At 35.7% G+C, this 22,732-nt stretch overlaps 1 protein-coding gene across 1 annotated transcript in view; it reads left to right on the top strand.

Annotated features, from left to right (window-relative positions):
* Positions 1 to 7,922: 7,922 nt before the first annotated feature.
* LOC145681284 (uncharacterized) overlaps positions 7,923 to 22,732 on the top strand; it is a 548,035-nt gene continuing 533,225 nt past the window's right edge. The window contains exon 1 of the mRNA XM_081752913.1: positions 7,923 to 8,179. The gene's annotated coding sequence lies outside the window, so the exon portion shown is untranslated. The remainder of the gene's footprint in view (positions 8,180 to 22,732) is intronic.

The raw sequence follows: 22,732 nt of genomic DNA, 5'->3' as shown, positions 1-22,732 counted from the left end.
ACGAAAAAATCTCAAACAAAATTTTGAAACGAAAAAATTTTCAAACAAAAAATTTCAAGCAAAAAAATTTTACGTTTCACGGTTAACCGTCAAACTTTATCCGGTTTTTAACTATTCGATTAACAAATAAACGGTTTTGATCATATTTATCAGTGAGTGCAAAATGTTGAACGAAACCAAGATTTTTAAATGTTAAACAAAACTTAAAACTGAATACAGCAAAGATTTGAAAATCATCAACCAATCAGATTGCACGAAAGATAGTGATCAGCCAATCAGATTGCACGACAGATAGTGATCAACCAATCAAATTGCATTAATAATAACTTTGCCAGTGTTGTAGCATGTATTGCCTTTCGTCTATGAGTCATAAAATTCAATAAGGTTAGCTATCAGATTTCAAATCAATCACCACCAAAGATCTTAGACTATGAGCTGTGACTAAAGTTCAATGTATTGTTTCAAATTTCGCACCTTATGTTAAAATTCTGTTTATCACCATTCCCAAATTTAAAGAATACTTCTCTTGATATACCTAAGTCTTAGAGTTAATCATATCATTATATGTTCAATAATGTCAATAATGTCCGTCAATTTTTTACCTGAGTAGAACCAACTGTTTTCTAGAAGTGTGTGTGTACTCAAACTTAAGAAGTACCACAACAAAGGAAATGAATCCCTGTACACTACCTCATCAAGGACAATCACGTGGTACAACGTCTTGCTTACGTTTATATTTGGCGGGAATAATCAAAACCAATGACGCAATTCTCAAATTATCCTACAAAGTTTCAATGTTCCAATGTCCTGATCACGTGATCACAATGATTTACCCAATGAATGAGATACTATCCAATTTTAAGAACCATTACCAATTATTGATATGACAATAAGAAATGTACCCCTCCCAAAATTTAAGATTGGTACACAAATACACCTGTGTGTTATGAAAAAGTAATAAATCCTGTACTTATTCAATAATAAAGCCGGTCAATAACCTTTAAATTTTGAATATTTGGCCATAAGAGGAACACCAACATCTACCTATACATTACAATATAACCATATAAGGTAATAGGACCTCATCCAAGAGGATACATTGGGTCCTAGAAAAAGGTTTACCGAATTTTGTTATTTGATAAGTCCCCAAATTTAAACATAAACATATAAAGGTAATAAACCTCTGTACATACCCATATAACATGTACCCATGAAAGAGAAACGAGGTAAACCACCCAAATTTATCATAATACATGTTAGGGTCCAGTACTATAATACCAAATATATATAAAAATGAGCAATTTCTAAAATTTAAGGGATGGGCCAAGGTACCCCTAACAAATTTTAAAGGGGTGCACAAATGTACCTATGTCTTATGATAGGGAATAGACCCCTATACATAACCATATAAACATATAAGGTAATAGGACCTCATCCAAGAGATAAATTGGGTCAAAATGTCAAACACGTGGTACAACGTATTGCTTACGTTTATATTTTGGCAATTTCGTACCCATGAAAGTGGACGATGTGGACCATCCAAATTTATCATGATACATATTAAGGTCCTGTACTATAATACCGAATGCTTAAATCAAAAAAAATCCAAAATTTAAGGGACGGGCCAAGGTACGTACCTCTCCTAAAATTGAAAGGGATGCACCAATGTACCTATGTCTTATGATAGGAAATGAACACCTATACATTACAATATAACCATATAAGGTAATAGGACATCATCCAAGAGGATACATTGGGCCAAAAGACCAAACACGTGGTTGTACTAAAATTTGGCAATTTTGTACCCCTAAAAAGGGAACGATGTGGACCACCCAAATTTATAGTGATCCATATTAGGGTCCTATACTGTAATACGAAGTGTTTAAATTGAACAATTTCCAAAATTAAAGGGGTGGGCGAAGGTACCTCTCCCAAAAAATTAAAGGCGTGCAAAAATGTACCTATGTCTTATGATAGGAAATGGACCCCTATACATGGCCATATAACCATATAAGGTAATAGGACCTCATCCAAGGGAATAAATTAAATCAAAAAACAAACACGTGGTTGTACCTAAATTTGGCAATTTCGTACCCATGAAAGGGAACGAGATGGACCATCCAAATTTATCATGATACATAATGAGGTCCTGTACTAAAAGGGAACAAGGTGAACTACCCAAATTTATCATAATACATATTAGGGTCCTATACTATAATACCAAATATATAAAATGAGCAATTTCCAAAATTTAAGGGGTGGGCCAAAGTACCCCTCCCAAATTTTTAAAGGAGTGCACCAATGTACCTATGTCTTATGATAGGTAATGGACCCCTATACATAACCATATAACCATATAAGGTAATAGAACCTCATCCAAGAGGATAAATTGGGCCAAAAGACCAAACACGTGGTATAACGTATTGCTTACGTTTATATTTTGGCAATTTTGTGCCCCTGGAAGGAAACGAGGTGGACCGCCCAAATTTATCATGATACATATTAGGGTCCTGTACTATAATACCCAATGTTTAAATTGGTCAATTTCCAAAATTTAAGGGGTGGGCCAAGGTACCCCTCCCAAATTTTTCAAGGGGTGCATTAATATACCCATATGTTATGAAAAGTAATGGACCCCTGTATACGTCCATATAACTATATAGGGTAATAATACCTCATCAAAGGGGATAAATTAGGTCAAAAAACCCCGAAATTTAAATTTTTGGCAATTTTTTACCCATGAAAGGGAACGACATAGACACCCAATACTGATAGAGGTACATACTATGGTCCTAGGCTACCACACCAAATTTTTAGATTTGGCAATTTCCAAAATTGAAGGGGTGGGCCAAGGTACCCCTCCCAAATTTTTCAAGGGGTGCATTAATATACCCATGTCTTATGATAGGTAATGGACCCCTATACATGACCATATAACTATATAGGATAATAACACCTCATCCAAGGGGATAAATTGGGTCAAAACCAAACACGTGGTATAACGTATTGCTTACGTTTATATTTTGGCAATTTTGTGCCCCTGGAAGGAAACGAGGTGGACCGCCCAAATTTATCATAATACATATTAGGGTCCTGTACTATAATACCCAATGTTGAAATTGGACAATTTCCAAAATTTAAGGGGTGGGCCAAGGTACCCCTCCCAAATTTTTCAAGGGGTGCATTAATATACCCATATGTTATGAAAAGTAATGGACCCCTGTATACGTCCATATAACTATATAGGGTAATAATACCTCATCAAAGGGGATAAATTAGGTCAAAAAACCCCGAAATTTGAATTTTTGGCAATTTTTTACCCATGAAAGGGAACGACATAGACACCCAATACTGATAGAGGTACATACTATGGTCCTAGGCTACCACACCAAATTTTTAGATTTGGCAATTTCCAAAATTTAAGGGGGGTGGTCCTATGTACCCCTGCCAAAATTTAGGGGGTGGGCCAAGGTACCCCTGCCAAAATTTAGAGGGGGTGGTCCTAGGTACCCCTAGGTCATTGACCCCGGGCCAAGGTCATTGACCTTTGACCTATGACGTCACAAAAATTTTTGCTGACTCGACTAGATATACGGGGGGGAGTACTACTCATATGAACATAGGTCGAAAAACGCGTTGTTTCAAACTTATGATATGCCGAAATTGAGAAAATTGTAACTTTGAGGCTGCCAAGCTCGAAAACTATGAGAGATATCAAATGCTGTTAAAGAACTATTACAGGAACTAATACACATTCTTTCTACGTAAATACCTATGTTTCAGAGTTGGTTTGTACCGGAGCATATGATTTTAGAGAGAGAGGTGGAAGAGCGGAACCTATACCACAGCCCCCTCTATAAAATCTGTTGCACCGATACGTCCCAACTCTGAAACATGGTTATTTAGATAGACAATGTATTAGTTCCTCTAGTATTTCTTTAACTGCCTTTAATATGTCTAATAGTTTTCGAGCTGTGTAGCCTAAAAGTTACAATTTTCTCAATTTCGGCATAAGTTTGAAACAATGCGTTTTTCGACCTATGTTCATATGGACTTGTTTTATTGTTTAGGTGTGAGAATTACACCAGTGGATTGCTCTCTCTCTCTCTCTCTCTCTCTCTCTCTCTCTCTCTCTCTCTCTATCTATCTATCTATCTATCTATCTATCTATCTATCTATCTATATATCTATATATCTATATATATATATATACACTCTGTGGAGTATATTTTATAAAGAGTAGGACAAAGCTCACTCTAACTTTCCAAAGGTAGGACAAAAGTTCACCAAAGTTTGCTTAATTAAGACAAAAGCCCACTAGATATTTCACAAGTGAACACTAAATACCCACTATATATATTAAGAACGCAGACAGTTACTATATTTCACTGTGTGTTTTGATAGAGTTGATAGGTATAAGCCAGAAAAAAATCAACAAATAACGCTAAATTACTAATGTAATATGCAACACAATACGTTTCAAGAAACCAATACATAGTCATTTAGGGGTGTAGCTTGCAAACTTTTCTAGGGAAACAGGCTTTTTAACATATTGAAATAAAACCAAAGGTATAGTTCCAAATTGCGAAAGCTTCAATAAGACAATTAATATATACAAATAACACACGTACATAAATACATGTATTATTATTATTATATTTTCAGTTTGTTACCTTATTGCAACTTGGGTCTTGACAGTGCGTGATTTTAAAACTACAGCTTGTGGGAAATGTACGAATAAGTTAAGTCAAAAGAAATCGGAAACTGTTCATAAAATTCAATGAGTTTGACTGTGTTTATCTTCTGTATTCTTATATAAAAGAGTTAAGATAAGTGACTTTCTGGGCATACTACTACGAGTAGAGTCGTTAAATTTTAATTTTAAAAAATCGTTTTCTTACGAAAGCAGGATATAAGAAAGAATTTTTGGAAATACGTATCGTAAAAAGGGTGGGGTAAGATTTTCTTTTTTTAAAGAGTAATGTATCTCGTAAATCTCTGAAGCTAGTAAAATGAAACTTGGCATATAAACTTTCCACTGTAAAACAAACAAACAAACAAACAAAACCTGAAAATTCAACACATAAAAGGGTAAGAACAGAGGGTGAACTTTCTTTAATGTTCGAATTCCCCATTACTTATTCAGAAAATATTTATAAAGTAAAGAAGGATTTGCTTAAGTTGGATGCGTGAAACTCCGTATTTCAACTTTTAACTAAAAGTAATATTTCTAAGAGGGAAGGAGGGCCAATTTCTATAATATTAAAATTTCCCATTACTTATGAGATTTGGGCAGAAAACTCTTTTCTTTTAGGTTTGGGTTCGTCCAGTTAAGCAAATGGGAGAACAAAGTAGATGGTTAATTAGATCCTTTTAATTATTTTAACATGTTGACGTAGTTCAATTTAAAAAAAAAAGTGTTTCTTTCACATTCTATTATAAACATTATTAATGCTGTAATGATTTAACATAGACTAACCCCCACTTGGGGGGGGGGACCCAAGAGTTTGTTTTGGGTGTTAAGCTATCATTTGACGTCTGTGACATAACCTTTGATTTTAACTTCACTTACAATCAAGGCTCAAGGCTCAAAAATGTAGCATATCTGAAATATATTATTATTATTATTATTATTATTATTATTATTAATAATAATAATAATAATAATAATAATAATAATAATAATAATAATAATAATAATAATAATAATAATAGTTAATCCCAACGGTAACATCTATGTTAGTAATACTAAAATTATTGTTAATAATGGCAACTAGTAAAGAGTAGTTAATTACGAGTATGACAACTATAACTATTTGCTACGAAAAGAGTTGAACATGATAAATATATGTGTAAAAACAATTTACTTCAAATCAGCACAAAGAAAGCAAAATTTATGACGTATATAACTAAAACACAACAGTATGTTATTAATACGAGGTTAATGGTGTGGGAATACAAAAAAAAAAAAAAAAAACAGCCATTATGAAAGATCTGGGAATCACATTTGATAGGCTGTTAATATTTTGTCACCTCTGGTACTTGGGGACCCGGGTTCGATCCCAGCCCCCGCCAAGTGAACTTTGTGGTGGACAAACACCGTGTGTGTGGGTTTTCTCGGGGTTCTCCCGTTTCCTCCCACTTTCTTCATTCCACCGTTCTATTCATTACTCATAATCACCTCATAATCTCCTTTAGCCTAACCGGCATATCATATCCGTGGGACGTAAAACTCAAAGATTTCATTTCATTTCATTTTTTAATATTTTGTCACCACACAAATGCTATCATGCAAACAGCAAGAAAGAACAATAGGATTTATTTATTTACTATTTCAGAACGATAGAATATGTATTTATATAAATTACTTATAAGAACTAAGCTAGAATCTGGTTCTGAAATATGAAACTGTGTATCTAAAACTTTGACTAACAGATTGACAGTATTCTTGGCACGGACGCGATCGTAGCGCCACAAGGGATTTTTAGGTCCAGTGCCGTTTAGGACTAGTGCCTTTTAGGACTTGTGCCGCGAAATGATATTTAGGTCTTGTGCCGTTTAGGACTAGTGCCGCGTCCCCTCATGAGGGACATGCTAGAGGGTATGGTGGTAGGAAAAAGAGGGAGGGGTGAAGGAGACTACAATTAATGGATGATATCAAAACAGAAAAATCGTACGTGAAGATGAAGAGGTTAGGGGAAGACCGTGGAGCATGGAAGCTTCTCAGCTGCGGCTAGTGACTTGGCAATAATGGCAGAATACCTATGATGATGATAATGCATTTAATCAACTTGGTTATATTGATATGCGGATAAATTAATGAAGTAGTGAAATTCAGTAGCGTACTCAGAAATTTAGCAACGGATAGTTCAAACACCCAAACTCATATCTTTTCACGGATGCACCACTTTGTATACATATCTCAATATGGTAAATGACAAAATCCAATTTCACAACAATTCACTTTCATTTATTTTATATTCCCTTTAATCTAAAGGCCATAATTCTGAGACATTGAACTATATGTATGAAGTATTGGACTTTATGATTTGGGACTTGGACGTGACAGAAATTACAGAAGAGAGATTTAGAGAGCTTTGAAGTGTGGTCTTGGAGGAAGGTGGGGAAGACAAAATGGACAGAGAAAGTAACAAACGAAGATGTTTAAAACGTATAGGAGAGAAGAGGATGCTTCTAGCCACCATCCTTCGTAGAAAGGCCAATTGGATTAGACACATCTTGCTAAGAAATTGTCTTCTTCACACCGCGATAGAAGGAAAGATGGAAGGAAAACGAGGAATAGGAAGAAGAACACAACTGATCGATGATTTGAAAAATAGAAGAAAATGTTAGGAGTTAAAAGAGGAAGCTGAAAATCGAGAAAGATGGAAGAAACATTTCCAGGCTCAAGTTGAAAATTAAGAAGAAAAAAGAAACCTCATTAGTCCCAGGACTGCTAAAAGACAGAACACTTAATAATAATAATAATAATAATAATAATAATAATAATAATAATAATAATAATAATAATAATAATAATAATAATAATAATAGTAATAATTTGTTTGAAGGGGAAGAACCCGGAAACACTCTTTTGCGTACTCCACTGCTCAAATTATATAACTATTCACTAGACAGGTTTTATTGTAAAGCATAAAAGACGAGCGCTATAAATATTAATAAACTTATCATGTTTTTTCATTAAAATTGTGGTAATTCTCGCAGTTGTTACAAAGAAAGAAAACTAACTAGATAAATTGTTACCAAAAGGAGAGGAAAACAACGCTGGACTAAACATGGCGCTCGCTCGTTTAGTCCGTGTCTGTCAAGGCACCTGGAATAACTTCACGAGCACAAACAATTGCCGTGGTACAGTCAATGGCGCTGCAGTCGCTCGGTTTTTTCAGTTCCTGCAGCGAATCTGCAGCAGGTTGTGGGAATGGAACTTGGTGCCAGATGTATAATGTAAAGTGTTAAAAAACGTAAAGTTTATTTGTGTTTATCGTTTATTGTTGTTTACAAATATTAACAAAGGAATGTGATCGTGTGCAGTGCTATTTTTGATCTATCATACTGATTTATATTTCGTGTTTTCTTCTCTACGAGCGGGACGTGTTGTGGAAAGAAAAAAAAATCACGGAAATACAATCGCTGTCAAGGAACTGTCGGTTGATGTAAGGTATGTTTGCGGTCATTTTTAAAGCTAGTTCATGTATGAAAATTGTGTGAAAAATATTATTTTTTTCTTATTTAGAAGGAGTTAATTTTCAATAATTTGTTTTAATTAAAACTACTTCCGTATAACAGTGTGTACGAATGATGATTTGATGATCATAATAATGTGCAGTATAATATTTACATAATTAAGGATAATTTATTATTTTGTTAAAATAAATACAACCGTAAACAAGTGGCCGCAATAAAATCATTTCCTATATTTGGAGAAACATTTTAAAACTTCTTGTAATAGGCCTACGTAACTATTTTATAGATAAATTAATACTATTAACAAAATTTATGATTGATTGACTTACATTTTCGTACACGTTTCAGTTAAAACATTTTAAATAAATAATATGAATTACTATGTATATAGGCTTACATAATCGTGAAATCTTGAGAAAATATATAATAACAATATGTTTCATTTATTAGTTTATATTGAGAATTTGACATAACCTACACAGGCTGTTACTTTCGATTTCCTGTTTCTTAAAAGCTAAAATTTTAACCCATTTATTAAACAAAACACTTTCGCTAACATAAAAATTTGTTTGAAACTTTCCCACAATTTGACGTAATTTTCCAGTTATAGTAAGTCTACGATTTATACCTACGAGGCCTATCGTCCTAAAAATTTCTTACAAGCTTTTGAGGTTTCTCTATACATTTCTGGCATTTCAGTTTAATGTGATAACAGTATAGGCCTACCTGTATATAGTTTTTAAAGGGCATCTTTTTACAGCATAATATTGTTAGATAACTATTAGATGGAGATTTTTTGTTTAATCATTGCCTTTATGAATCCCTTCAATTGGTATTTAATTACATATAGGAATAATTTCTGTAAACGTCAAGTGTCTGATATCAAGAAAGTGAGTGAATGTATGTGTGTGTGTGAGAGAGAGAGATGAGAAAAGAAAATAGGTTGAAAATGTAATTTTAAAAAAGTCCCCATCGCAGACACTATATGATCTGCCTTGCTATTTTGAAATTTCTGCCAAATACTGAAATACGCAACTTAACACACTTTCATATGTTGATTTTTTTTTTTTTTTTTAATGAACATAAATCGAGACAGTATGTAGTGAAATGTAAAAATTAGTAATGGAACACATTGATCCTCGACTTTCAATTGATTTAAAAGATAACTTTTTTATTTCATAGTGTAATTTAGAAAGTTTATTGATATATTTAACTGTTTCAATTGGATATAGTTACATACATAAACATATATATAAGAGCATATTTTTATTTTATGCATATTAACATGTCCATATGATAAAAATTGATGTTTATGTGTGAGACTAACAGGAACACATTTGAGTATGTTCCTAACCTTCTAAAATTTACTGATTTATTGATTATTTTGGTTTCCTATATACCTATCATGAGATTCAATTAATCGAATATGAAACAGATTCCATTAACAATTTTAGACATCGTACTAAGAAACGTAAGTTAATGTCATAGACATATAGAAAGACAAGGTCGAAAGTTGTTTCCCTCAATGGGGGAAAAGGTGATAGGGAACCATTTGTTTTTAAATGCCTCTAACAATTCTTCAAAATATTAGACCTGGAAAAATATCTGCCATGTGATGTTTAACATTTACACGGTTTCTACATTTTCCAGCAGATTTTGCTTACTGGGGGACGGTAGCGGTTCTAGAAAGTAAAAACTGGGGCCGAGGGGCAACCAGAACCCAGACTATGATAGGCATATTATAAATTTACTATAAACTTTCAAAAATATATAAATAATGCCTCAAATAATTTTAGATACTAAAAAAACTGGGGGCCTAGGCCTCCCCGGCCCCAACTGGACGCGCCACTGCTGGGGGAAGGGGAGGGAAGACCCCCGTTATAAGTAAAGCTTTTCGTTTGTATATTCTTATCCTATTGATTAAAATGTATATAAACCCCAAATTCAGGGAGTAATTAACTCCACCTGGTGCTCCAAATGATTCCTCTGTGGTATTCTTGTTTCTAAAACCACTGACTAACTTCAAATCAAGGTTGTCCTCCCCCCAAAAAAATACGGATGAGGTGGGGTGTAAAAAAATAAGGACACGTATTTAGGAGATTCTAGTTGACTTTTAAATAGCATTTTAATGGTGTAATTGAGAGTTTCAAGGATAATGATGATTTCATCCCCCTCCCCCCATCGTGACCTACAAAATCCCCGCGGAGCATTTCTCCAAACTTCCTCAACATGGTTTAAGCGCCGTAACTTAATTTTTTGTGGGGGCAAGCATTAATATTTGGGCCCTTAGAAAAAGTTTTTTTTTTTTTCGAAAATAGGCCTTCTTTCCATCTTACTCTTTGTGGACCCTCCCGCACGGCAGGGTCTCCGGGCCCGTTCTAGGCCCGTATCCAGGGGGGGTCTAAGGGGGGCCAGGCCCCCCTAAAATTTTCACGGTAGGCTTGCAAATGAACTATAATTTGGTGATGAACTATAATATGGTTGGATCGAGCCCCCCTAACTTCAGCCGCCCCCCTACATTTTTGGACTGGCTACGGGTCTGGCCCGTTCCATACATGACAAATTAATTAAGGGGGCAATATTGAGAAATCTGAAAGCCATACGAATAAATATTATTTCTAGGATCCTTAATAGTAGACATTTTTTACTGAAATGGGTGTGCTGTTTTGTTTATATAATATAGTGAACCTGTCTGATGTTTCATTTATAATTTCATGTTCGCATCGCATATGAAGTAAGAAAATTTTGTCTTTTTGGCCCCCCTCAAACGGCAGAGAACTTCCCTGAGAAGGGGGACAGTTGCCTTCCCACAAGTTACGGCCCTGCCTGGTTTACCAATTTTTCACTGTAATTTCACAATCTGCTTATTAAAATCATCCCTGGAGGAAAAATATGAAACCGTCATTCTTTGAGTATGATATGGTTCCCAATAGCCCTAATTGCAAACTATCTTTTTCGGAGGGTATTAAGCACTGCTCCAGAATAAAGTAAAATAAAAATAAATATTTAATTGACTGAACGGCGTAGGGTACTTCTTGTGATATCTTTGTTTTGTTAGTCGATTGATTCATATATGGAATTGTTATTATTATTATTATTATTATTATTATTATTATTATTATTATTATTATTATTATTATTATTATTATTATTATTATTATTATTTTACTTTGAGTAATGACTAAAGAACAGAAACGGTAATAGATAGCGAGAAGCGTTCTTCTGCAGTCGATTGAGCATCCGAAGAATCTATTTCATTTCCATTCTTAACTCTATTATAAAATCTGAAATGATAGAAATGCAGCACAACTTCAGATTTCAATGTTGATTTACATAGAGCAAAAATATAAGATATATCGAGAATGTTTTTTTTTAAATCTATTTAGCGTCGTAAGAACAAGGGCGCCGATCCTGAGGAGGGCCGGGGAGCCCGGGCCCTTCCAAAGCTGATGTGGGCCTCCTTATTGTATTTAAGAATATACAATATTTGACATAATTTGAATGCAATTTGTCTTAAAATCCTCATATATGCCTTCTGTATCTGAATGGGACCCCCCAAATTTGCAGAGAAATCGGCGCCCTTTCCTAAAAATAGGTGTATCGAAGGGTGCACCCACGAGTGGGTCCACCGGGTCCGAATCTTCCCCACAAAGTTGCTAATTCAACATACATTTGCACACTTTTCTCAATAAAACTATCCTTGTTTAGCAGGGAAATGATTGATGTAGCATGAAAAAATTGATCTTTCGCTTCGTCTGTATTCTTTCTCTTACAAACCAGTCTAGTTGTATCATATTTTTCTGAAAATATAGGTGCAAGTATTTTACAATTACTTATCGTCTTTTCGGGTGCAGAATAATACCCGTTCAATACAGTGGCGTATTTAGAGGGGTGGCTTCCGGGCTTAAGCCCCCGAAATCTTACTTAGTATAGTAAAGTAAATGAAATATCTTGCAGAATTTTCACATTTCCAGGGAAAGCCCCCCCTGAAAGTTAGCAAAGCCCCACCCGAAACAAAATCGTAAATACGCCACTGAATACTACACACACGTATGGGTTGCAATATTGGACTTCCCCCGAAAGCTTGGACCCCTCCAAACAAAAATTTCTGAGTGCGTGCCTGAGTGTATCCCCCTGTATTCAAACTGCAAGTGGAACAAATCAACCACTTCCGCTTTTAATGTTGGTCGCTATAGAGTAAAAAAAATGTAATTGATAGTAAGAAGCTGTTTTCTGCAATCAATTAAGCGACCCAAGAACATATTTCATCTTCACTCTAATTTCTCTACTAAAATTGGAAGTGCTACAATTCTACTACCACTTCCGGCTTCAATAATAACTGAGAAAATATCACGCTTTAGAAACCAAACTGTTTCGCGTGGTGTACACGTGACATTGCTAATTGTTATATAGTCTTATTTAAATTTCGAGCATATATACCTTCGATTTCAGGTTATGTAAGTTTCTGCTGTATAGCATCTGTCTTTTTCTTCTTCTAATCCTTTTCCCAGTTAGCTAGGGTCGACTTCTTTCGGATCGCTCTCCTTAATCTTTTTGTGCCTTTTGCAGTGATGAATCTAGCCCAGGGTAGGGGTGGGCCTAGCCTCCCCAATTTTTTGAGTGACGAAGTTTTAGCTTTTATATATTTTTTAAAGTTTATTATATACTAATGATTACCTATCATAGTCTGAGTTCTGGCTGCCCCCAGTTTTTAGCTTCTAGATCCATCCACCCCTGATCTTGTTTCATATCCATTGTGACACCATTCTGCGCCATATGATTCTAACACAATGTCCCCACTTCTTCTTTGGCCGACCTCAAGCTAGTTCTATAGTAGGCCTATTCACTGGATGAACTACATATTCAGAAGGTCTTCTTACATGCCGGGGTCGCGGTAGCTCAGTGGTAGAGAGTTCACCTCTGGTGCAAGGTGTCCTTGGTTCGATCCCAGTTCGCGGCAAGTGAGCTTTGTGGTGGACGAACACCGTGTGGGGGGGTTTTCTCGGGGTTCTCCCGTTTCCTCCCACTTTCTTCATTCCAATATTTCATTCATTTCTCATCATCACCGTCTCCTTTAGCCTAGCCGGCATAAACGTGGGACGCAAAACTCAAAGATTTCATTTCATTTCTTATATGCCAAAACCATCGCAGTCTACTTTCTTGCAGATTTTGTACTATTGGTCTCACCTTTACTGTTCTCCGGATCACTTCATTCTTAATTTTGTTCTTCCGTGTCATTCCACACATCCACCGCAGCATCTTCATCTCAACAACATGCAACTGCTGTTTTTCTCTCTTCTTTGTCGTCCAACATTCCGCTCTGTACACTGGCGTCTCTGGCATGTAAAATTTGTGTGTGTGTGGGGGGGGGGGGGGCATGAAAGAAAGTGATTTAAATTGTACTACCTATCCCAACTAGTTTATTATTTTCGATTCTATTTGTTACCTTTTTGCTTACCTTCACGGACCCACTGAGCTATATCAATAGTTCTCTTATAATCGTTTCACAGCCTGAATATTATATACCAAATATATATAATAATTATTATTTATGTTATTCTGTCGTTAGTAAATAAATTAAATTAGAATATAATATTGAATATTTTGTACTTCAAAATATTGGGAGGGGGCGCGTCCCCCCGCCAGAGACAGCTTTTCATTTTCGTTACTTGTTTTGTTGATTTTTGTGATCATTTCATGCAATATCGCTAAAGCTTCAGGAACATTTAAGTCATTTTTTAAAGCTTCTATGAAATCTTTAGAGATTTCTGCCCGTGGTTCTGTATAATATGGCATGTCTCACTAATGTTTTGTAAAATTTTCCTTTAAGGCGTATTGATACCCTTCGGTCACACAACATTCCTACCGCTTCTCTGTATTTTGTCCAACAGCTACTAATTCCACTGTGCATAGCTTCTTCTATTCCTGCATTTTTCTGCAGGACTGATTCCAAGTACTTGAGTTTCCTAGTCATTATCATGTCTTTTTTATTTTATTTATTTATTTATTTATTTATTTATTTATTTTTTTTTTGTTGTCAAGTCGTATTCTTGTATTCTGGATTAAATTTCCCTGAGGGGATAATGTAAATATTTTGTCTTGATTTTACTAATTCTAAGCCCTTTCCTCTCCAAGTATGTAATTTCTCTTGCAGTGTTACCTTGCAGGTCTCACTCCTCACCAGCACGATATTCGCAAATAGCATATTCCAAGGTATCTAATGCTTGAATATCCATTCTAAGCCTGTCCATCACAATTGCAAGATAGTCTATGGGCTAAAACTAGATCCCTGATGAAGTCCTATTTTAACTATGAACGCTTCTGTTATTTCACACGCACTCTTCACTCCTGTCCTAATTCGTCGTACATATCTTGAATGATACAGATGTATGTGTTCGGAACACATTTCTTCAGTATCCACTAAATAAAATCCCATGGCATTCTATCATATACTTTATATAGGTCGGAACCTTGGAGTTTTTCGGGTTCTACCTTTTCCTCCCACATTCCCATCCCACTAATTCTTCCAAAATCACTCACTTTCATTAAACACCTGTTTCATTTAGCTACAATGCAAAACTCTTGGATTTAAATTAAAAATTCCATATTCCCCATCTGTTGAGAAGAAAAGCCACTGACGTCGTTTCAAGAAAAATGAAATGAAATCGTTCAGTTTTACGTCCCATGGTTATGCCGGCTAGGCTAAAGGAGACGGTGACGATGAGAAATGAATGAAACGGTGGAATGAAGAAAGTGGCAGGAAACGGGAGAATCCCGGAAAAAACCCACACACACGGTATTTATCTACCACAAAACTCACTTTGCGCGAGCTGGGATCGAACTAAGGACCCCATACTCCAGAGATGAACGCTCTACCACTGAGTCATCGCAGCCCCATTCTTTTAAGATATTTCCTGGCTTACACTAGTGAATATGTGCTATTTATAGTAGTGTGCTCAAAATAAGAACATTTTATTTATCAGTTCGAATTGTCTATTCTGAATTTAGTTTACTTTAGCTATAGCTAATTTTATAGCTCAAAAATTTTGATTAAGAATTGTAAATTAAATTTTTAGATTGTGAGCATTTAATTCAGAATAATCATAATATGACAAATTAACACATTTTTTTTGCACTTTTCACCTACGTAAAGGAGCAGTCGAAGGTTATTTCAAATCTGTTTACTTACATTCATGCTCCCATTGAAATATTAGTTTGAAACGGAATTCCTCTTATCGAAGTAACAAGGAAGTTTATCTCGTATATTGTCTGAGATACGCATCGTTTCCGCATTACGATACTGTGCAATTTTCGATATCATGTATTTGGCAGATCACACTTTCGCTTTCCATAGCTCCTAATAAAGCATTTCAATAATTATTATCATTATAATTATTTTTTCTATTATTTGCAGCTCACTTGCAGGTAATTGACAAGTTTTATATTTCTTGGCTAACTCGTTATCTTGATCTTTTTAAACCACCGTCAACTGTAGTCCTTTTCTCTCGCTCACTCTTTTTCTTTCTATTGTAATTAGGTGAACCAAGCATGTCACCTTGGTCTTAAACTCGCGAGTCTAAGACTCACGCTCAACCGGGCTCGTGTTCAGCAATCAAGCGCGAGCCGGAGCCCTATTGAGAACGATCCCGAACCCTAGTTAAATGATTGAGCCCGTACACGCAAGCTCCAACGAACTAAGTGTATACGATCCCGAGTGCCCGAGCCCGAATTAAATAAGTGAATTCGAACGCAAGTAAGCGCGAGTTCAGTTAAGGAAAGTGAACCGGAGCGTTATCCGAATTCAAGTTAGTGAGCCCAACCCCAAATTAAATAAACAAAATCCAAGTGCGAGCCCAATTGAATCGTGAGTTTTAAGAAGGAAATGAAGACCAAACAAGAATTTTAGGGAATGATAAAAAAAATCATCAAAAGATTGCGATCTTGGTCAATAATTAGTTTTTGGATCAGAGGCCACAAAATTTTTAAAAGGCCCCTAAATCGAGTTTTCGTATATTTTACGTAATAAGCACATCATACTGAGTTAAGTGATAGCTTAGGTTTGGCTACACTGTATGTAGTTCTCCAGATATAAGTCGTCTAAGAAAATTTTTGATTGGAATATATTGAATCTTTTGATTCAAAAATGTCAAAATGACTTTTTGTACTCTAAATTATTTGCAACCTCTGCTCCATACTTGAGTGGTACAGTGTATAATTTTCAAGTTCCAATACAAATTTAGTAGTTATAAATGATAACTACCAGTTATTCAGTTTTGTTCTTCGATTTCTCAACAGTTTTGCAGTTGGACTTACTCCCTTCTTCAAAATGACGATTAAATTAAGGTTAGTGAGTCTGAGCCCAATTACGATTATTGAGCGTGATCGCCATTGAAGGATGTAATGCCGAGTCCAAGCGGGCATAGACCCCAACAAAACAGGAGCCCGATTGAGTGCGATCTCCGTTAAAAAATATGAGTACAAATCTAATATGAAATTGCCATCTATGAAGTGAATTGGGAATCGTGATTAGAGTTCTAAAGAAGGTTGGGTTGGAGTGGAAGCATCAAGAAACTCCCAACAAATAAGTGTTAGAATAGGGTAAGAAATGACGGAGGAGAGTTAAATTGGAAAAGTTGCTCAAGAGGAATATTACCTGTTACCAACGTTAATATATCTGTAGAAGTGATAGTGAAGAAGGGACTGCTTACGGCAAAGGTGTACAAATTCATGAGGTCTTCGCTCACGAGTTCGGAACTCACGCTCACTCGACCGTAACCTCACGAAGTGAGCGTGAGCTCAGACTGGTTATGTGAGCATGAAGTTGAGTGAGCGTGAGATTAGAATGATAGTGTGAGCGTGAGGTTGAGTGAGCGTGAAGTCAGACTGGTGCTGTAAGCGTGAGGTCGAAATGAGTTTGTGAGCGTGAGGTTGAGTGAGGTTAGGTCAAAGTGATCACCTCTGGCTTACGAAGGACGATATTCCGGTTAGGTATATTCGATTTTAAAGATCGTATGGCGGTTGCAGTGCCGTACTGTGAAAAATCAGCGCCCAGGGCGAGAGTATACGACGGCGCCCCCATACATATATTCCATGTAATTTTTTATATTTTTTCTCCCTAATTTTGCGCCTTCCTTACTTCGGCGCCCGGGGCCGGGTCCCCGCTCGCCCCCCCCCCTACAACACAGTACTATGCAACTGTTGCTGAATCTGAAAAGGAAATTAATAACATGTTAGAAGACTGAAGAGTATAGGGCGAAATTAAACAATAAAATAGAAAGACAAGTGCATTGACAATTGGAACGAAGCGATGTGTATCAAATATAGAAATAAGAGTGGAGAAAGTAGAACAGGTAATTAATTTTCGCTAGTGTTATTGATGAAGACATGAAGTGAAAAAGTGAAATAATAGGAATTGGAATGACAAATGAAGGATTTATGAAGAAAAAAAGTATTTTTTTGTGGGTCTGACTGAAGTCTTAAGATAAATATAAAATGTTCCGTAGGGAGTATCCCTATTTTGTGAGGCAACATTTAATGATTGTTTGTTTTTTTTTTAATTATATATTTAATTTTAGTTTTACGTCCCATGAATATGCTCAGTACCCTAGCCACCGATAAGCGAGATCCGCGAATGAACGTCATCATCGGCGGGACTGTTGTATTACAATAGAGGAAATAGTAAAGCCCGTTGTTTGAAAAATGGCCCTACTGAAATTTAGTGAGAAAATGTTTTTGGATGCGAGAAAACGATTTAGCTTGGTTCCAGCTTTCAAAAGACGCATTTAGGGATGTTTTGGGCACACTTTTAATTATATTTTTTAAAAATAAGTAATTATCACTAAATTATATGCAAATGCATTTCCGCGTACAAGAAAGCGATTTGGTTGTGTCTCAATTACTGAAAATTACTTTAATGATGTTTTTCGGCGCTTCATTATAGGGGTACCTTAATTCTATTTCAGAAACTACAAAGGATTTCACCAAATTTTGTGCAGCGGATTTTTGCGCACGAGAAAGCTGGGTTTTCTACCGGAAATTGGTTTATCGGCATTTTGGGCGTTTCATTTGGGGCCGCCAAACTTTAACCTACAAGCATCCCTTCTGAACTTTATGAAATGTAATAAAAATACCTTTTTCGAGTACAAAAAAATGAGTCCCCTCGCGGCTAGCAGTTAGCGTATGCACCTTTGACGTGTGAGACCCGGGTTCAATTCCAGGCGGGAACTCATGTGGTATGGATCCCACATTAAGCTGTAGATCCACGTCTCATATAGCCTCGCTACTGAAAGAGACGCTAAATTGAAAATCAAATCGAATACAAGAAAATGATTTAGCTTAACCTCAAATTACAAAAACTTTACTTGGCGGCATTTTAAGCACCTAATAATGGGGATGCTAGAATTTTAACTTGAAAGAGGTTAGACGATCGTCATGAAAACATACCTGCAAGCTAGCTATCCGAAATCTTATGCCTGTGCAAGAAAATTTCGCGTATAATCACATTATATCTTACTCCTGGATTATCTCCTAAATTTAAAACAATGTACGCAACTTCAAATGATTTTGCTTAACAAAATTTGCTTCTGATCCTGCTAATACAATGTTTCCAAAAATGTGGTCTAAGGTAGAATTTCTCAGCCTGAGGATCGCGACCTCTAGGGGGTCGCGAAGATAAGCGGAAGAGATGGATATAAATAGAATCTAATATTGGAGAATATTTTTAAATATTATTTTGAATTTTGTTCTAGTAGGCATATTTTTATTTTTACACATACTGTTAAGAACAACAAAAATAGATCTACTAAACATTTTCAACAGATGCAGAGTTATTTCAAAATAAATTTGAATGGAAGAGGTATGTTATGAAACTAATGAGAACTGCATATTGAAATACAGTTAAAATTGGAAGCTAATGAGAAACCTGAGCATGTTGTGATTTCACTAGTGCGGCAATGTCCGGTTCAATCTTCGTGATGCACTTATCAAGTTATTTAAAATACTCATCAACTTGTTTTTAAATAACTATCCAATTTTTTAAAACCAAAATTAGAAATCATTTTATTTTTTTTATCACATGACCTAAAATTAAGGCTAGAGCTCCTTCGTGGGTAAGCGGTTAGCATACGTGCCTTTAGCGTGGAAGACCCAATTTTTTCCCCGGCAGGAGCTTATGTGGTTCGAATTCTACGTTAATCAGTAGGTCCCGTCTCATATAGCTTCGCTGCTGAAATTGACATTAAACTCAAAATCAACTCAACCAAAATTAAGGGAATTATGAAGTTTTAAAATTTTGAAAAGACCTTTATTTTGAAAGAGTATAACGTATCGGATTCGATATTTGTAATATGAATAAACTGACCAAATTTGGTTTTAATCCATTCGCTTTAGGGAAGTTATTGTATCCACTAAATACAAGAAATGGAGTCTACTATTATAGAAATAGATGGATATCGTGAGATCTCCGCAATAGGTATATTAAAAATCTCCCACACAAGCTTATTACAAACCAGAAAAAATGTAAGGGAGTCTCTGGCAAGAGGATGTGATAAAATGGGGGTCGTGATATGAATTAGGTTGAGAACCAGTGGTCTAAGGTGGTGGGGTTGGTGTATTAGAGTTTAACGTCCCTTTCAGCAGCGAGGCTATATGAGACATGAACTTACAGCTTAACGTGGAATCCGAAGCACATGAGTTGCCGCCGGTGTGATGTCAAAAGAACCTGTTACCAAAGGAATTCTATTAATATCATCCAAAATTTCTCTATTGACTAGGAAATAATTGAGTCGTACCAAGTGAGTTCGGTAATTAAAAATGTAATAGAATGACGCTTCCAACCGACGTTTTTACTTTTATTAATAACACTAGTAACGTTATATATATATATATATATATATATATATATATATATATATATATATATATATATATATATATATATATATATATATATATATATATATATATATATATATATATATATATATATATATATATATATATATAATATTTTTGTTCATAAAGTATTAATGCATTTTATTTTGCATTAAAATTTTAGACTATTGTGGACTGTAAACCGTAAGCAATCTAAATGTTTTAAAATTAATAATGAAATATCAAAAGCACACTAGGACTGACCAAGGCAGGAGGGTAGAGATACCTACCGGGGCCCTCTCTAAATATAGATTTATAGTGAATATTGAATAACATGGAAAGTAAGATTTAAAAAATGTCTGCTATGTTGGAGCATAGTTACTCGTGGTAATTTGTTCAGTTCCCAAAGTTCGGTGGCCCGCAGCATTAAATATATTCTTGGAGTTCCATTATTGGAATGAAACTAACAGTATTATAAAGTTCTGTTTGGTGTCTAGTATGTCAACAATATGAAGAATGGGGCCCCAGGATCATATTGTCTAAATGTGTATTGGATCCCATGAATGCCGAAATGAGACAGACTTTTATAAAGTCCTGCTGGGGTCCTCTCTTAGTCCTTTAAAAAATTATTGCAGCAGCATAAACGTCAGCGCTGGCAAGCCGTGTATATCGGTGCCCTGACAGGGACAAATGATTAATAAAGGTGAATCATTATGAAGTGATTGAATGAAATTGTAATAGGGAACGTGAGATCCTTGAGAAAACCAATCTTCATAATATTCACCACAAACTTACATTGCCTGCGATCGAACCAGAACCCTTCGTATCATAAGTGAGCGATCTACCACTGAGTCAGCTTGTTCACTTTATGAAACAAGAGTATGGACATTATGCAAAAGTGACTTACAAGGCCTCATCCCGGCGAAATTAAAATGCCGATAATTTTACAGTAATTATGTGATATCTTCAAATAGATAAAAGATAATTGAAATGTGGAACAAGAGCGCCCTAGACAATATTATTTTGCGTAAGGTACCGTTATCACAAGTCATCTAGTGGCTCTCCGTTTTCAGCCGTTTAGAAACGCGAAAATAAATGCCGATTTTCAAAATGGCTCGAAATCGAAAGCAGACAAGTGAGTCGTGATAACGGTATCTCATGTAAAATGATATTGTCTAGAGCGCTCTTGTTCCACATTTCGATTATATTTTATCTATTTGAATATATCACATAATTACTGTAAAATAAGCCGTATTTTAATTTCGCCGGGTTAAAGACTCTTAAGAGACTGGAGGGTTTCGAATTGTTTGTGCGAAGAAGAAAGGAGAAAATTAACTGGGTTGAACGGAAAACGAATGAGGAATTATTAAGAATAGTAGGGGAGAAAAGAACAATTTTAGATAAAATTAAAAAAAGAGGAAAAGAAACTGGATGAGAACGAACTGTATCATAAAAAAACGTGGCAGAAAATGTGATGGAAGGAGAACGAATGAGGAATGTTAGGAATAGTATGGAGCAAAGGAGAATTTTAGATGGAATTAAAAAAGAGCAAGAGAAACTGGCTACCATAAAGCATATGGCAGAAGATACGGTAGAAGGTGAACGAATGAGGAAATGTTGAAAGTAGTAGGAAGAAAAGAACAATTTTAAATGGAATCAAAAAGAAGAAGAGAATCTGACTAAGAAGGAACTATATCATAAAGGAAGTGGCAGAAGATATGGTGATAGGAAAAAGAAGAGGCTACAGATGTTTGGTGTTAAAGAAAACATTAGCCGGGTCGAATCGAAAACAAATGAGGAGCCAATATGATTTAGTAGGGGAGGCACGAATAAGAGAAAATGAAATGAAATCGTATACGTCCCACAGTTATACTGGCTAGGCTAAAGCAGACAATCATGATGAGAAATGAGTGAAATTATAGAATGAAGAAAGTGGGAGGAAACGGAAAAACTCCGAGAAACCCCCCACACGGTGTTTGGTCCACCACAAAGCTCACTTGGCGCTATATGGGATCAAACCTAGGACCTCATTCACCAGAGGTGAACGCTATACCACTGAGCCACCTCAGCAATTACGAATAAGAGAAGGAACTGTATCATAAAGTACGTGACAGAAGATATGATGGAGGAAAAGAGAAGTGGGTAAAGAAAGAGGTTACAATTAATGGACATTATTAAAAGAGAAAATTGATACATCAAGACGAAGAGGTTGTCTAAGGACCATTAGTTTACGGCAAGTGACATACCAATAGTTTCTGAATACCTACAGTATAATGACAATATCTTCTATCGCGCCATTTAAGTTCAGTTTCTCCCTTAATAATATATTAAGCATTTTAAGTAATTTGCTTTATCGAAAACTCCTCTCAAGAACTATGAAGATAACCATTAAAGTTCTATTGCTTTTTCACCCACCACCTTAGAACATCGATATGCCACCTAAGACGTACCTGGAAGATCATAAATAGTCCCCATCAGGATCGACGATCTTTTGCCAATGTTCTGGAAGGCCATGGATTCCATCGCAGTAGAACTTGGTGGCCCATGAAGCGAAGAAGGTATCAAGTGCATTTTGTACCCCTACTAGGGATTTGAAGTGGTGTCCTCTAAGGTGATTGTCCAAGGCATGGAACAGGTGATAATCGGACGGTGCGAT

Source organism: Thermobia domestica, chromosome 3 (assembly GCF_964235325.1).
Source record: "Thermobia domestica chromosome 3, izTheDome1.hap1.1, whole genome shotgun sequence".
Taxonomy (NCBI): Eukaryota; Metazoa; Arthropoda; class Insecta; order Zygentoma; family Lepismatidae; genus Thermobia; species Thermobia domestica.
Note: the sequence above shows the minus strand (reverse complement) of the source record. Positions and strands in the feature narration are given on the sequence as shown.